An 18869-nucleotide genomic window follows, 5' to 3' on the forward strand; every position below is an offset into this window, starting at 1 on the left:
GGGGTTAGTGTAAGTTGACATGTAATTGCTAAGTTTCTTATAGTCAGTTAAATGTCTGTTAAAGGAGCATATCAACAGATATTAAGCCTACAGTCTACTAATACTCAAATGAATCATCAGAATACAGTGTTACCAAAAATAGGTATGGATTACATTTTCCAACAAAAATGATGTTCCAGGATCAACATATATATTAATCCAGGATTGCATCTTACTTGGCAAAACAACCTTCTTGATGTGAGGCGACAGTAGTTAGCGCTTTATTAAAAATAAATAAATATAAACGTCTCTTGTTTGGCATTATGTTTGATGATTTGATTCACGTGCCTCATTTTTTACACTTCTGCACTACCATTAAGGGCGCATAGTAAGCATCAGTGCACCTTAATTTCCACAGTTAACTTTGGCAACTATCAGGGCATGAAAGTTTCAGTGTACTGGAATGCTGTGTTCACACAAGACACGGAAGAAACATCAAGTATGAGTGATTTACATGTTAAGTCAATGCAAAGATGCAAGTAGTCATCCTGCTGCATGAATGACATGATTCACACGAATAAAGTGGCGCTAGTTGACTTTTTTTAGTGCAATTGGCGCACTTAACATGCATTTGCGCAAATCACTTAAGTTAGAATATCTGAACTTCAGCACACATTTGTACCGCGTTAACCAATTAGGAGCTCTCTCTTGTAGGGGTGTGATTATGATGTAGTGTCTGTTGTTCTGGGGGAAAATCCTCTTGTTGTCAATGAACAACAGTTCATTGAAGTGGGCTCAGCTCAGTCAGAAGCATCACTGAAAGCGTCCATCATCCATGTATAGTTTTTGGAGGAGTTGACGAGTTCACAGAGCTGGATGCACCTCTGAAAGTCTCTAGGAAACTCAAAACAAATCGACAATGTTTAATCATCATTCCTAAAGAACATAAACACAGCCATTCTCTCAATAAAATCCTTGTTAGCCATTTAGCAGCGAAGCTAGAGTAGCAGACAAACAGAAGCCCTCCCCATGATGCGAATCCGTGTCTGTTGTGAAGTAAATTGCACGCACGAATGAAACAGATTTGACGCAAGAATGAAGCAAGTAAACTCAAAATGTGCATGCATCTATTTGTGTGTGAATAGCGCAATTTATTTGCACGTTCCTTGACTGGTGTGACACAGCAGAAGAAGTTTACCATTGAGAGACCCTAATCAGTGCGCTGACTACAAAACAAGGGTGCTGATTGAGACACATGTATATTTTTCTTTTTTAATTGCCAAAGGTGGCTATATTGGTTCTCATAAGTTTGTCTTTTCATGCAGAGAAGAGCCTGTCTACCTGCTTGGTTTTCCAAGCAATACTGTGTTTGTATAGTCCAAGGCCGTCCGGGGTCATTTGTGTGTTTGTGAACGTGTGCGGCGCGGTTGGTTTAGTCTGCGTTTGTGTATAGATGACGTCCGTGTGGTTGTATATTGACACTGTGGTTACTGAGGTTTGGAGAGGTGTTTGTGTATCTGTATGCTGGTGCGTCCGTGTGGAACCAGTGGTTTTTGCAGCCATGTTTTGTAAGCCGATCCCCAGTGTTGTGGTGATTTTGATGGTGAAGTTTGTCAGTAGGGTCTTTTTTGTATCGGTTTTTAGGGCGCTTTATTAAACGCATGTGTGGATGTTTGAGTTGAGGCTGGCGGTGATGGGGTGTTTGTGTGTAGTTTTGCAAGAATAAGTGCATATTGTAATAATGAGGTGTTTGTGTGAATGTGTGCGTGTATTGTTATAAAGAGGAGGGGGCCTGTTTACAAAGTAGATTTCAACTGAGCCTCGTTCTCTGACCTCACATTCCTGAATCGCCGCTAATCGCCTCCGTCTGGCAAACTCTGACTCTCTCGTTCTCATCTCTCACACTCACTATTCTGCTCGTTCTTTTCTCCAGCTCCTCAGTTGCTCAGGGCTTTTTAGGCTGTTTAGTTGATTCTTAGTGTTGTTTGCAAAGGCAAGCATTGCTTACTCTCACTCACATATGGGTATTGGGTATTAGGGCATTTAGACACTTTCAAACCTTTGAATAGTAAGTAAACTTACCAAAAACATAGTTTTATTTTCTCCATTAGTTTATTGTGTTTTTGTGAAAAAAAATCCAGAGTGTATACTGTTTTTTATTTTTTTTATTTGAAAGTCTCTTATGTTTATAAAAGACTATGCAATTTCTATATATAATTCATAACTTTTTGATTGAGTTGCAAACTTGTAAAATAATATTAATAATAATAATAATAATAATAATAATAATAATAATAATAATAATAATAATAATAATAATAATAACATTTCCTTACATTTATTTAGTACTTTTCTGGACACTCAAAGCACTTTACACATTGGTGGGCTATCTCCTCATCTACCACCAGTGTAAAGCATCCAGCCACATTGTGCCAGACCGCACACCGCACACCAGCTGATTGGTGGAGAGGAGACAGTGTGATGAAGCCATTTATGATATGGGCATGGTTAGGAGGCCGTGGTAGACAGGATGCTGGGGTTAAACACCTACACTTTTTTAAAGGACATCATGAAATTTTTAATGACCACAGAGTCAGGTTTAACATCTCATCCGAAAGACATCATCCCATCAATGTAATGGAGCATTAGGACGTATACTGTATTTCATTTATTGAACAGCAAACTTGACATTGCAGGCAGATCATCTTTAAAAACAAAATGCAAAAATTGTGCTTTATAGGAATTTGATAGTGAAAGCAAACTTCATCCCAGCACTATAATAGCCTGCAGTGCTCGTGGTCATGAAATTCAGAAGCAAAAGCATAAAACATGTGAGCAAGCATTCAAAGCAGGCGTCTTTGGTGTTCATCTTGCTCGATAATGAGCAATTCTAATCATAGGTGGAGCGTGTGTAAGGCTCAGGAAGGCTTAAAAAAACTGCATTAAAAACATGTAGTGGGTGTAAGGTGAAATATGAATTAATTTAATGTTGATGAATAACAGAACACTTTAGTAATTGTAAGTTTGTCAGTCTAATTTAAAGTTCCCCTCCGCACAAAAATTGTACCCATTTCCAACTTAGCACTTTGCACTGATGAGCGCTGTTTATTACTGGAGTTTGCAGCAGTGCTGGAAACGAAGCAGCAAAGTATTAGCCAGCGAACTATTGGCCAGCTGGCCAGGGGGCTATTATGGTTTGCTGGTCAAGGACATAAGTAATACAATGACAAATGAGCATTAAGAGAGGTACTGTATAATAATCGATTATTCTGGTTTAACTTGTTTTCAGCATTAAATGAAATTGGTAGTTCCATTGTAATGTATGGTGTAGTAATCATTTTTAGGCAGTTTGTAGTTTTACATTTCAAATGCTACATTTCAAAGTCAAATATTTATTGCTGAATTACAAGTTCAGTTTTCGATTGGCCTCATGAAAAGAGAATGATTTTGGATTCTTGACACATTTTTTCAATTTAAAAACAAAGACAACATCAACACTTACATTGTCAGGTCTAAAAGGAAGATTTTGCTGCATGAGGTAGGGCAGAGGCTAATATTTATTTGGTGCCAAAACACATTTTTGGTTGTTAGACAGAAGGCTATAGTTATAATAATATAATATAATATATCATAATATAGTGTAATAAAATATAATATAATATAATATAATATAATATAATATAATATAATATAATATAATATAATATAATATAATATAATATAATATAAAATAAAATAAAACAATATAATATAATATAATATAATATAATATAATATAATATAATATACTATAATATACTATAATATAAAATAATATAATATAATATAATATAATATAATATAATATAATATAATATAATATAATATAAAACAATATAATATAATATACTATAATATAATATAATATAATATAATATAATATAATATAATATAATATAATATAATATAATACAATATAATATTATTATTATTATTATTAATATTATCATACAATACCCGTCCAAAGTTAAATAAAATTGTGAAATGTTATTGCACTAAAAAATATCTGTTCAAAAGTAGTTTATAATTTAATTGAATTGTTTCTCCGGTGATTTTAAAGATGATTTTTAGCTTAATTACTCCAATCTTCAGTTACACGATCCTTCAGAAATCACTCTAATATTTATTTTTATTATTATTATTATTATTATTATTATTATTATTATTATTATTATTATTATTATTAATGTAATAATAGTAATTAAAGCAACAAGGAGTAATAATTTCATTTAAAACTACATAAAGTAAGTCATAAATAAATATTTAACAAAAGTATTTAACAATTTAACCTTTTTATATTTAATAAATCATCACTTTAAAATTATAAGGTTTTATCTGAAAAGGTTATATTTTTTGTCAAAATTTAGTTACTGACATATTCTTATACTAATTATTATTACAATAATTCATATAGAGCATAACATTTTATAAATATTAACATATTAATTAGACTAAAATTAATATCTGCACTGGACAGAATATTTAACACAGCCTTGTATGCTTAATTTGAACACGAAAGAATATTCATCCTAAAACATGAAATAAATGCTATAGAAAGCAAAAATTGTAGTTTCTCAAGCATCAACATATTGTTACAACACCAACTTATATATTTTTGGATTGTATTTTTGGAAAAGTAATGTTTTAATGAATGATTTGCCAGATAGAAGCTTATAATTCCAAGTGGAAAATGACTTTTTAGAATGAGAAGGTTCTATCTGCATTTGCCGTGTTTTTTTTTACTCCAATTTGCAAATGTAAGAGAACTTTGATAATTTACATTTAGAGAACCCTTAGGGTCTCTGTCATGTTATTGCATGAAAGAAAACTGTAACACACATATTGTTTGCTATATGGAATGGAAAAACTTTGAAGCTCAATATCTCAAAATCATTTAGAACGCAGATAGAACCTTTTAATTCCAAGGTGATGAAATGCTTGATGAACAGAATACTTTTAATCACATTTTTATATTTAATTTATAATTAAATAAACTGAAATAAACTGGGGGGAGGCAGTGGCGCAGTAGGTAGTGCTGTCACCTCACAGCAAGAAGGTTGCTGGGTCGCTGGTTCGAACCTCGGCTCAGTTGACGTTTCTGTGTGGAGTTTGCATGTTCTCCCTGCCTTCGCGTGGGTTTCCTCCGGGTGCTCCGGTTTCCCCCACAGTCCAAAGACATGCTGTACAGGTGAATTGGGTAGGCTAAATTGTCCGTAGTGTATGAATGTGTGTGTGGATGTTTACCAGAGATGGGTTGCGGCTGGAAGGGCATCCGCTGTGTAAAAACTTGCTGGATAAGTTGGCGGTTCATTCCGCTGTGGCGACCCCGGATTAATAAAGGGACTAAGCTGACAAGAAAATGAATGAATGAATGAATGAATGAAATAAACTGACCCCAAGGTTTTGACCAGCAGTGTAGATCAGTGGGTTAGTTTAATAAAATAATTTAATGTGTTTTTTGAATATAATAGATGTTTGTTGATGGCCGGTGATTTTGTTAAACATCTTCTTTGTTGGTCGCAAATCTTTTTTAATGCATTAAAGGGCAGCGCATATATAAGCTTTACCCTGGAGTTTGTTCACCCTTCGCTTATAAATATAACTGTGGCATGTCACTGCTTCATTTAGGAGGGTTTGAAACAACAGACTCGACTCTGGTAGTCGATTCCTGTCATGGAGTCAGTTCTGATCTTAGGTCAATGAGAGTTGAGGAATCAACTCTTTTGGAGTTGACTCCTCATCCCTAGATGGTAGACAAACCTTGGAAGTCACATGGCAGGACTCGATACTTTTGACTTTTGACAGTCTGTAAGCAACTGACAACAAACTCGATTGAGTTGAACAGAACTCTAGCAACCACATAACAATGCATAAAAAACTTTCCAGATCACCACAGCAAACACCATCATAGTGTTGCATAGCATTTTTGTGTTTACAATCACTTAAACCAACACACATGATCTACACCAGAAAACCGAACGCACTTTTGCCTGCTTTTCTCCGCTCTCTGCTGTTGTTCCTTCTTGTTTTATTATTATTCTTTCACGGTGAGCTCATTCTGGGCTGTGGTTCTCAGAAGTGTAAATTAGAACCAGATCGTTTCTTTGCGAGCGATGCCAAGACTGCTTCTCATCTAATGTTCTGTTCCCTCTCTTGTGACTGAAAAAAAATGGCCCAGGCTGAAAGCAAATTGTGCAATTCCACGCAGCCTCGCGCTCTGTTTGTCTTCCATCTTCTCTGTCCTGCTTTCCCATAATCTCCATCCATGTTCTCTGTGTGTTCTCTCCTTCAGCCAGGTGCTGGAGTTTGCTCGCAGCTGCTTGACAGATTACGTGCGGCCAGCCAGTGGTTTTGGAGGTTTGTTGTGAAGCTCGAAAGAGAGTGTATCTGCGGTTGAAGTGACCTCACAGTGCTCATTTGGACTCATGTGCGCTGCTTGTCTTCTGTGTGTAGCGTGTTTGCACTGGGCTTGAGCAAAGCCGGCTTGTGGCGCGTTTCTCAGTAAGGACTGAATCACGGCTGTGTTCGTCTCTGAGATGCCAGGGTTTCTAGGCCATGGCTTTTTGGGTGTGATGCTAATGTAGACGTGTTGATCTGCTAACTTCACAGGCAGTTGGCTAATAATTTATTTTTAATTGTTCTAACAATGCTTGAGAACACTACTATAAAGATTTAGACTTGGGATTTTTTTGTCTAATTTTGATACTGGTCAAGCAAACAGTGCTATAATATTTTGCAATTCAAGAGTTCACACTTAGCTGATGATTTATAAAAGCTTGTTTGGCATGCTGTCCCGGGACAGAGCCCCGAGCTCAAGGGATCCTCGAGTCCGGGGCTTCCTCCCGTTGGCAGAGCGAGAGGGGAGTCTCAGCTCGGTGGATCTCAGAACTCACTGACTGCGGTAGCTAAGGGAACAGAGAGGTTAGAAAATGCTTGATTGTTATGCATGTTGAATGTCTTTGGATGGTGAGAGGAAACCGGAGAACCCGGGGAAAACCCACGCGGACACGGGGAGAACATACAAACTCCTCACAGAAACGCCCACTGGCCCTAATGGACCAGGGCCGGCAGTGTTCTTGCTGTGGGGCTTGCAGTGCTAACCACTGGGCCGCCGTGCCGCCCAAACAGAGGTAAAGGAGAAGAATAGGGGAGAAGGGGGGTTTCTTCCAAACGAAGATAAAATGAGCTGAAAACTGTGGCTATTTATAGTAGCTTAGGGCTCATGTGATTGAAATATAATGATTAGCAAATACGGGACCGGCCGTGATAAATCATAAGCATGTGATCCTCTCGAAATTAGTTTATGAATAAACTTCACTCAATCGAAGTTTAATTTTGATTTTCATTTTGGCTTCAGAGCAGACACAGACTTGTAAAGTCATCTTTTAGGTCAAATACATGCATTTAATGTGGCGCTGTGCTGTGTTATGTATTGCATGAGCATAAAGAGAATGAAAAGGCATGTGTAATTGTAAATCGGAACTGTGCTTTTAGCGTGGTATATTCTTGCAACTGCTGACTGTAATTATCATTAATAAATAAAACAAAGGGCAAGGACAAAACTGCTATTGATGGAAGAACTTTAAACATAAATTGGTAACACTTTACAATAAGGTTCATTAGTTAATGCATTTACTAACATGAACTAATCATGAACAACACATGTACAGCATTTATTAATCATAATTGAACATTTTCTAATGCATTAATAACATCCAAGTCCATGCTTGTTAACATTAGTTAATGCACCATGAGTTAACATGAACTAACAATGACTAGCTACTGTATTTTCATTAACTAACATGAACAAATACAGTAGTAAATGTATTGTTCATTGTTTGTTCATGTTAGTAAATGCATTAATTACCATTAACTAATGAACCTTATTGTAAAGTGTGACCAATAAATCTAAAAAAACAAAACATTATATTAAAACTCTTTTTTTTCTAGAACAACTCACCACAGAGTTATAGGAGCAAAAATGTCAATCTGTTTATATGTTTATACTTTAAATGAGAGAGAGAGAGAAAAAAAAAAAAACATGCGTTATGGATGTGACACAAACGCCTGCGTGTTTGCAGTATACAACATACTATAAATTAAACTGCACACTCCAAAAGAAACAATGATTATCAAAAGGACAAGAGTCGTCTCTCTATAAAACAAAAATGATTGATTTTATTTTATTTAATATTTTCACATTTATGAGGAAAAAAGTGTCATTATGGATGTGACATCTCTCCGTTATGGATGTGACAGATGTGAAATTGCCACTTGTGTGACTTTGGTAAATCAAATAGAATAGTTTGACAAGATTGACAGATACATGTTTAAGTATTTCTAAGGTGCTGTGAAATACCTGCTTACCCCTCACTCTGTGGTCCTTAAAGCACATGTTAACTAATTTGCCAGTATGCTTAGGGTCATGGTCTGTTTGGAAGACCCATTTGTGGCCAAGTTTTAATTTCCTGGCTGATGTCTTGAGATGTTGCTTTAGTATTTCTACATAATGTTCTTTCTTCATGAGGCCATCAATGCTGTGAAGTAGACCAGTCCCTCCTGCTGCAAAACAGCCCCACAACATGATGCTGCTACTCCCTTATTTCACAGTTAGGATAGTGTTCCTAGGTTTTTAAGCTTCCCCTTTGTCCTTCAAATGTAACACTGGTCATTATGGCCAAACAGTTCAATCTTAGCTCCATCAGACCACAGGACAAATCTCCAAAAAATATTATTTTCCCCAGTGTAATTTAGTAAATTGTAATTTGGCTTATTTGTTGATTCTGGCTTGTTGATTTTCCAATGTTGTCACAAAAGGAAGCAGTGTGTTTGAGGTTTTCCTTGAATACCATTCTACAGTTGTGCCTTAAATTAACTCAAATGTTGTCAATTAGCCAATCAGAAACTTCCAAAACCTTGACATCATCATCTGAGCATTTTCAGAGGCATACCAATCTTATTGTATGTAAACTTGACTTTCAAGAAAATTTATAACAATTTCTCAAAAAAAATAAAAATAAAAATCTCTCTCTATATTCTGCTAACAGAAACGAATTTGATAATCCTAACTTACCTAAAAGAGAAAAAGTTTAGTCACAGTAACATATTACTTTTTTTAAATGGTTATGTGACTTTTATACAGTGTATGTAAACTTCTGGTTTCAACTGTACATCAAAATAATAAATATAAATAACATTCTATGATTGAAAGTAAAATAAAAATATATTCAGGCAACAAATAAATATTAGTTCCGGTTATAATAATAATAATAATAATAATAATAGCAACAAATAGCAAAAATACTGGGTTGTATGTGGGGCAGGGGTGATATCACATGGCATTTTGCAATCTAAACCTTGTCATAAAGTTTACAGATATTTTGATATTGACACACACTCATGATGGTCTTTCCACGATAATATGCTTTTGACGATCTGAATCTCAGTTGTGTTCATATCCGAGATGCCAGCATTTCTGGGCCGCAGCTTTTTGGAAGCGATCTGCTAATGGACTTGTGTTGATCTGCAAACTCCACAGGCACACTGGTGCGTTAATGGAAACAACATGTAGAATCTACCTCAATCAATAGCATCGATTGGGTCTAAGGTTATAAACGCAAAGTAAAGAGACCGATGGATATGGGCTATTGCATTACCGCGTGGATCCATTAGCGATGTCCTCTTGAAAAGCGAGCCTGCTTGGGTGGGTCACTGATCCTGACATCAACTCTCAGCGTTAATGGAAGTGTTTCGCTGCATTTTACACAGTACTCCGATGTGGCATAGATTTTTACCAGCCCCTCTGGCCTTGTCCCATAAACAAATCCAATTGAAGTGTCACTGATACAGCAGGCTTTAATGACTGCAGACACCTGTATCAGTGACTTTAAGATGGCAAAACTGCTACATTTGAGCAGATGTCTTAGTCAAAGAGGAAGTGTTTTATTAAAGTTTATAATATATGCAGTTACTGTTCTGTTAATGAACAAATCTGATTTTTAAATTAATTATCTAACAAAGTCACAAGTGTCAGGTGGACAAAGGGTAAAATATTAACTTTGGCCCTGGTTTAAAATGTGTTTTTATCACATACGTGGTCAGTTAAGATGGATTACTCTTTCCAATTGGTATTAAAGGCAGAGTAGGTGATTTAGTTAACCCTGTTGAAAGTCTCTTCACATCCCAGTAGCACTCATTAAAGATGATATACAAAGAAAATCTGGATATTCCTAGTCATAATAATAGTTCAGTACATGAAAATGACATACTGTGAACCGCTAACATGATCGTTTCCTTGTTCTCATGCTAATGCAATGAGTGTAAAACTCTTGTGAAAATCAGGTCAGTTGGAACAATACACAGAATGTTACATTGCACACTGGATTATTAATATGCTTACCCCAGGCAGTGTTTGATTGACAACAGTGTTTCCTAGTGAGATTACAACAATGCTAGTTGTTTACCCTTAAAGTTTATCTCTGCTTGTACTATACACATACCGGCCACTTTATTAGGTACACTTTAATAGTACCAGGTTGGGCCGTCGTTCGCCTTCAGAACTGCCTTAATCCTTCATAGCATTGATCCAACAAGGTACTGAAAATATTCAGAATATATTCAGAAAAATTTTCAGAAAAATCAATCAATATTGACATGATAGCTTCACGGAGTTGCTGCAGATTTGCCGACTACACATCCATGATGTGAAACTCCTGTTCCAACACATCCCTAATGTGCTAGCTAGATCTGGTGGCTGAGTACAGTATCTCATTGTCATGTTCAAGAAAGAAGTCTGAGCTGATTTGCGCTTTATGACATGGTGCGTTATCCTGCTGGAAGTAGCCATCAGAAGATGGGTACACTGTGGTCATAAAGGGATGCAACAATACTCAGGTTGGATGTGGCATTGACAGGATGCTCAACTGGTACTAATAGGCCCAAAGAAAATATGCCCCACACCATTACACCACCACCACCTGAACTGTTGATACAAGGTAGGAAGGATCCTTGCTTTCATGTTGTTGATGCCAAATTCTGACCCGACCATCTGAACGTTGCAGCAGAAATCGAGACTCATCAGACCAGGCCAAGTTTTTTCCAATCTTCTATTGTCCAATATTGGTGAACCTGTGCCAATTGTAGCTTCAGTTTTCTGTTCTTAGCTGTCAGGAGTGGCACCCAGAGTGGTCTTCTGCTGCTGTAGCCCAAGGTTTGACATGTTGTGCGTTCAGATATGCTCTTCTGCATACCTCGGTAATGAGTTATTTGAGTTACTGCTGCCTTTCTATCAGCTGGAACCAGTCTGGCCATTTTCCTTTGACTTCTGGCATCAACAAGGTATGCGTCCACAGATCTGCCACTCACTGGATATTTTCTCTTTTTGGGAGAAATTATTAGCCCTGTCAATTCTTTTTTCAAATATTTCCCAAATAATGTTTTAGGAGCACACCAAACACGCTTTTTGCATTGAGAGGCCCATGTTTTGAATGGTTCACTAACAGCCGCAAGCGTTTAGCATGCTGCTTTTGCGCCCTGCATGCAAGTTTTAACCTCCTGCTACACCTCGCGCTTTTGCCGTTGTGCACTGTGCGCTCACAGTTAAACAAACGCCTGAAAAAACTCAGAGCAGATAAAGCGAATTACTTCAGTAGTGCCTTTTTCATTCCCCAATCAAATGAAAGCAGAGGCAGAGTTTCTCTTAAGGTGACAGCAGTGTTTGTGCTGTCAAGACAACTACGGATACTTTTAAAGATAGAGACGTGACTATTAGTCGCTGTTTCAAGCGAAATATTATTAAATATTGCTATTATAAAAATATAAACAGTGCACAATATACAGCTGACATTAAAAGCACACCACGCTGTCTGGTGTGCCTTGCTTTTTTGTAAAATAAAAGCGCGTTCTGCGTGATTGGCGCCTAACAGAGCAAGAAATTTTTTAACAGTATTTACTATAATGTTTGTTCTTCTAGAGAAAGTTTTTTTTGTTTTATTTTAGCTAGAATAAAAACTTTTTTTTATTTATTTTTTTATTTTATTAAAACCTCTTTAAGGTGAATATTTTAGCCTCCTTAACTAACTTAACTAAAGACTAATAATTTTGACTTCAACTGTATGTAGAACTTTTATTTTGAAAATTGTACATGCTTTAAGGAAGAGTAATGCCGAGTTCAGACTGCACCATGTTCAAATCATCAGATTGCAAAATGTAAGTATAAACAGATTAAAATGTCATAAAGTCAGTTTAAATTAAATTAATTTTTTGTTTAACGTTTAAGGCCTGTGCAGACTGAAACATTTTTTGCTCGCGTTTTCTGTCAACATTTAACGCCTCGTGACTAAATAAAGGGTGGCAATTTAATCGTGCACATCAATACATAAAATGCAAGACGTAAAAGCCTCATTAAAAAAAAAAAAAAAATCTCATGCTTGTTTTTTTTTTTTTGTTGTTTTTTTTGTTTTGACGCGCCATGCTTAAACCTTCTTCTCCAATCAGATTGGCACTTTTGTTCACGTGCACAGAGCTGCTGAAGTTACAGTAAACAACACATGGAGGGTTAATGCCACAGGAATAAATTGACCCAACTGTAATATTTTTCCATTCATGTTTTTTTTTTTTTTTTTTTTTTTTTGGTGGAGTAGTTTTGGTCTGTGTATCCTTGATGGGAGGGATGTTTAGCTTTAGAAACTGCTAGCTACTCTGAAATCACCTTTCAATCCTTTAACATAAAATGAATCTCTTGTGAGCATTTGTAATCAGATTTTGTTGAGACCCTTTCTTATTTTATCATGCGCTATATACTTTCTTTGGAGCTCTTGGTACCATGTAGTGACTTAATCCACACAGCTTGTGAGTGAGCGGGAAAGCAAGTAAAAGAATGTGGGTGATTTTAATCGTAATCCACTTGTTTTGGTACAACTCAATATGTTTTGGTGTGCTTTCTCACAACACATCCCATAATGATAATAATGTACGTCAGTAGACAGAATGAAGGGTGATGCCGTCCTTTACAGTATGTCTCTTTTTTTTTTATACAAATTTAACCACCTGAACGTTTACACTTCGAATTAAATCCAACCGGAATGGGGTAGTGTTTCTCAAGGGCAGAAGCTCAAATGTAAAAATAAAAAAAAATGATTTTAATATCTAGTTTTCATTGACATATTTTTAATCACTCTATTTGTGTAGCAATATATTTTGGCCATGTATACGAGTACAATAAGTTAAAATTGTAAACATTGGCACTAAAACTAAATATTTTGAGTAAAACCCAATAAAAGTTTTGGAAATCTTTATTAACAGGACAAAATTATAGATTTAGATTAATTTAGGGTGTAATAATTCTTGCAGTGCCTGAATTTATTGTCTTGTATGTTATATTTCTGTCACAAGAGTTACTTAGTGGGTAGCGCTGTCGCCTCACGGCAAGAAGGTCACTAATTCGAGCCTCGGTTGGGTCAGTTGGCATTTCTGTGTGGAGTTTGCATGTTCTCTTTGCGTGGGTTTCCCTCCGGGTGTTCCCGTTCCCGTTTTCCTCGGGGTGTCCCGGGGGAAAATCCTTCTGCCTACACTGACAAAAGGGCTGGGCTAGGCTTTGTCAGAAGCACCGCTGAAAGCTTCAATCATCCCGGTTAAGTTTCTGGCAGAGTTTTTGAGCTTATAGAACTGGGTGCACCTCTGAAAGGATCTAGTGGACTCAGACACTGCTCCAAACGAATCAACGCTGTTTTAAGCCTTCATAAAGCACATAAACACAACTATTCTCTTGATAAAATCTATGTTAGCCATTTAGAAATGAAGCTAGAGTCACCAGGCAGACAGAAGCCCTGCCCATCATGGGAATCCGCATCTTTTGGGAAATAAATTTGATGCGCGAATGAAGCAGATTTTGACATGCAAAGGAAGCAAGCAAACTCAAACTCTATCCATGCGTACCGTGTCTGGTGTGAACACAGTATAAGAAGGTTAGGGGAAAAGCAAGTCAGTCCCTGTACTTAATACAGTTGTGATCCCACAGTAGTTTGTATGTTTAGGGAAAGGTTTAGGTGCCGTCTTTTTCTCTAAATATATCCATTTTCATAAAACCAGTAATAAAGCAGTAGCTCACAACATCACGCGAGATTAACTTAGAGGAAAACCAAGAGGAGGAAGTGTTTTCAATCAATGCTTTATTTCCATTTCTCCAAAATAAATCATGACACAAGGAAACTGAAAGTGTGTCAGTGTGTTGTAGGGGGGATTTTTCAAGGACATGCATTGTTGGATTAATTCTCGATCCTTGACCTGTCTGCATGTGGTGCATACGTGCCATCCAGTTTACCACAACTGATCTAGCTAATGGTTAACTCCGCTGACAGCTGCTAGCTAATATGCTGTTTCAGTGATAAGCAGTTTCCTTTAGAGATGTGAGCTAGCGGACCACCGTGAGCTGGGTCTGTGAGGACACCGTGTGTTAAGTGTGTTCAGCTCAAGCGTTGAGGGTGCCATTTCCCTACAGATTTCCCAACCTGACCAAAGTGTGAGCGTCCACCGATAAGAGGATTAGTACACCAGGGAAGATTAATGCTAACCTCATCTCGTTCCTCAGCCCAGGCAAAGCGGTTCAGAGTTACATTTGGCATTTCACAGCCTGCAGAGTGTCTTTAGAGATTTTGTCAAAGCCCGACTGTTGTTAGCCAACTTTCCCAAAAAGAAGAAGCGGAAGAGTGGCGGGACTTGTAAAGTTTTACAAAATCAAATTTAGATTCACGGACAGTTTACCAAGATTTTAATGAGAGGAAAAAGTTTCTAGCGTAGCTGATATAATGCTCGGTTGCCCCCAGACGAGTGGTCCGCTAGTCTACATTCGCAGCAGTTTCACAGGATTGCACCAGCTCCAAACTCTTATTGCCTCCTGCCTACTAGTAGACAAACATGGTGGAGGATGATGATTTGCAGTGCTCTACAATACACACCGCCTACAATTAATACTGGTTAAAGAGATGGTTCATCTAAAAATGTACATTTACTCACTATTTTCTCATACTCAAAATGGTTTTAAACCTTTATAAATTTATGTTTGATGTTGAACAAAAAAAAAAATGTTATTTAGAAAAATGTCAGAAAACTGTATCCATTGACTTTCATTGTAGAAAAACACATATGCCTACTAAGTCAGCAGTTTTCAGCATTAAAATACCTTATTTGTGCTCAGCAGCAATAAGAAAATCAAACAGGTTTGTGGCAAGTAGAAGATACATGAAACATTGTTACTCAACAATTCGCTAATAGCTTTTTTTTTTTTGTATTGTTTTGACAATGCCCGAGAACACTTTATGGATCAAACTGTATTATAATTACATAAACATGTCATGCATGTCACATGGACAGCTTTGCGACCTTTTTCTGTATGCAAAAAAATAAATAAAATAAATAAATGAAAACTAAAATAAATAAACAAATGAATAAAAGTAAATAAATGAACGAATGAATGAATGAATGAATGAATGAATGAATGAATGAATGAATGAATGAATGAATGAAGGCGAGACAGTAGCCCTCACAGCAAGAAGGTTGCTGGGTCGCTGGTTCGAACCTGGGCTCAGTTTGAGTTTGAGCATGTTCTCCCTGCTTTCGCGTGGGTTTCCTCCGGGTGCTCCGGTTTCCCCCACAGTCCAAAGACATGCGGTACAGGTGAATTGGGTTGGCTAAATTGTCCCTAGTGTATGAGTCTGTTTGTGAATGTGTGTGTGGATGTTTCTCAAAGATGGGTTGCGGCTGGAAGGGCATTCACTGTGTAAAACTTGCTGGATAAGTTGATGGTTCATTCCGCTGTGGCAACCCCGGATTAATAAAGGGACTAAGCCGCCAAGAAAATGAATAAATGAATAAATAAATAAATAAATAAACAAATAAATAAATAAAGTTGAAGTTTGAATTGATTAGCCCCCTGAATTGTTAGCCTCAATTTTTTTTTCCCCCATTCCTGTTTAACGGAGAGAAAAAAAATTTTCAACACATTTCTAAACATAATAGTTTTAACAAATCATTTCTAATTACTGATTTATTTTTATCTTTGCCATGATGACAGTAAATAATATTTTACTAGATATTTTTTCAAGAGACTTCTATACAGCTTAAAGTGACATTTAAAGGGGCTAATAATTTTGTATGTAAAATGTTTTTTTTTATTAAAAAAAAAAAAAAACTGCTTTTATTCTAGCTGAGATAAAACAAAGAAAACTTTCTTCTGAAGAAAAAAATATTATTAGACATACCGTGAAAATTTCCTTGATCTGTTAAACATAATTTGGGAAATATTTAAAAATGAAAAATAAATAAATAAATAAATAAATAAATAAATAAATAAATAAATAAATAAATAAATCAAAGGGGAGCTTTTAATTCTGGCTTCAACTGTGTGCATCATTTTTTTTTTTTACATAAATATAACTATAAATAAATCAAAGAAAAAAAATGTAACTGGAAAACAATCTAAAGACACAACTGGAGAAATGCTAAGATTATTTAAGAAATCTTTTGTGTGAATATTAAGTTTCATTACAATAAAATTCTATAGACAGTTCTATTGAATACAAAAAATATGTTTTATAGAATTATCTGTTGTGCATTGTCTTAGACACGACTATTTTATAACTGTAAAAAGAGGGAATTCAATTTTAAAAGAGCAATCATAACTTTATTTATCAATATGTGAACCTTTTTGGGTTTTTGGAAGCTATGGAAATGTTTTTTTTTTTTTTTCTATTTGGCTTTAAGTTCTATTAATCTGGTTTTTAGATTGAATTTAATTTTAAAGTACTATCATCATGATAGACAATAGAAATTAGTTATAATATTACAATACTATCTTTGTTAAACATTACTTAGGAAATATTTTCACAAAAATTAAACATTGTCACAGGAGGGCTAATAAATTTGCCTTCAAGTGTGTGTGTGTGTGTGTGTGTGTGTATGTGTGTTAAATAATATATTCATATTAATATATGTGACATAGTAATGAGGGTCTTTCAGTGTTATTCATTTATATAATTGTTGAAGCTGTAAATTATCGCAGCTTTGTTAATATTTTAATAAGTTTTTAATTGAATTGAATTGAAGGCTGAAGTATGAGAAGGAGGTCTATCCCACTGAAAATTTTGCCCTCTCCTGTGGTCTGTAATGTTTTAATTCAGAAATTTCTCATCACAGAACGGGTATTTATAATGTGTTAAATGTATAATTAAAAAAAGGAAGAACGAAAAATAAATAACAAATATATAAAAGTATAAATGTATATAAGTACACCATTTTATAATGTGTGATATATGCCAGCTGTTGCCAAATCTCTAATTTATCGTTATCATTATTATATAATTTTAGTATATTATTATTATTATTATTATTATTATTATTATTATTATTATTATTATTATTATTATCAGTAGTGTATATATATATAAAAAAATGTCAATGAGAAATGATCTGTAGTAGCCTAATCTTTTAAAACAATCTGCCTTAAAGATTAAGGAAGTTTAATGACTGTAGACTTCTATTTAAAAAAAGCAATCTGGACAGGAGCTTGGTCACCAATCCTTCATATCTGTTTACTGCATGGAGACCAGTGCTAATGATAGAGATCTCACTTAAACACAAACACACGTGGCCGGGCTACAGTGGACCCTGCAGGGTAACAGTGTACAGACCTATTCAAAGCATGGAGGAAATGTCAAGCATGAGCCCTAGCGAAAGCGAGATCAGGGTCAGATCAGGTTGTTGCCGACGTGAAGATCAGCGCTATCTCGTCAACAGTTTGTCTTCTTCTGCATATTCAGCAGTGCAGGATGTTGCGTCTCACCTTATCTTTGTTTGGCCTCTGCTTATTCTCAGAAAAGCAGCTGTCAGTGATATACACACTACAAATTGAATTTCTAAAATTCTGATTAAACTTATCAGTGTTTCCATAAGGAGCACTTGTAAGCATTCATGCTGATATACAGGTCTGCATTTGCGCTTGTTGAGTATGTTGTTTTTGAGATATAGAAATGTGTTAGAGTAGTATGGCACCGATTGGGGACTGAATTTAAAAAGCATATAGCGCTTTGATTTAGGTATTTGATTTGTCATACCAGTGTGATTACAGTGTTCAGTGCATCACATAATCAGCCTCTAAATTCAAATCTGTTTTTCCGAGATAACTCAAGCTGAGCCAGAGGGAAAAAACAAACAAACAAACAAAAAAAATAAATAAATAAATAAATAAAAAAAAAAAATATGCACAGTGCTTTTCATAAATCATATATTATGTTTACAAGACTGGTGCAAAACCTTTATAATCATAATATGACACAAAATATATTAATTTATGCACGGTTATGACAACAGTCATTGTGTCATTTGCTAAGTCATTTTAAATGCAAAGATGACCAATACAGGCTCATTAGTAGATCAATACGTAGCCCTGTACATTTCTGGAATTATGTAGCAGAGGTAGGTATGGCTGCATTTCGTCTTTGAAATAGTTGCTATATGGCGGTTTGACGCCGCCACCGGCTTCTTTTTTCCTTTCGCGCTACCAGCTGACCACTATCATGTGGACAGCTTTTCTCCTGTTACCAATCTGCCCAGTGTACATTGGCGGACTTGGAAGGCGGAGCGGAGTTGACTGCGACGACAGGGTTCAAGTCCGGCAAAGAACGATTCCAGAAAACAGGTAGAATAAAATTAAAAGACAAAAAATAAATTAATCAAGTAAATAACAGGGTGATAATGTGGTAAGATCTGAAAATGTGTTAAAAATTAGGCTTTTTCTTTGGATTGCTTTTGACAATACTTTTGGTGGGGTTTGGGAAAGGGGGTAAGCGCTGGTCAAT

General features: G+C 35.8%; 1 protein-coding gene and 1 long non-coding RNA gene across 5 annotated transcripts in view; one reads left to right on the forward strand and one right to left on the reverse strand.

Annotated features, from left to right (window-relative positions):
- ppap2d (phosphatidic acid phosphatase type 2D) overlaps window positions 1–18869 on the forward strand; it is a 65224-nt gene that overhangs the window by 27235 nt on the left and 19120 nt on the right.
- LOC147846021 (uncharacterized) lies at window positions 12447–15410 on the reverse strand. Its single transcript, XR_015481243.1, has 2 exons — window positions 13723–15410; window positions 12447–13657 (listed from the first exon to the last, which is right to left on the reverse strand). It is a non-coding gene; the product is annotated as an uncharacterized LOC147846021 (long non-coding RNA).

Source organism: Danio rerio, chromosome 3 (genome assembly GCF_052040795.2).
Source record: "Danio rerio strain M-AB ecotype USA chromosome 3, GRCz13ab, whole genome shotgun sequence".
In the NCBI taxonomy this organism is placed as follows: Eukaryota; Metazoa; Chordata; class Actinopteri; order Cypriniformes; family Danionidae; genus Danio; species Danio rerio.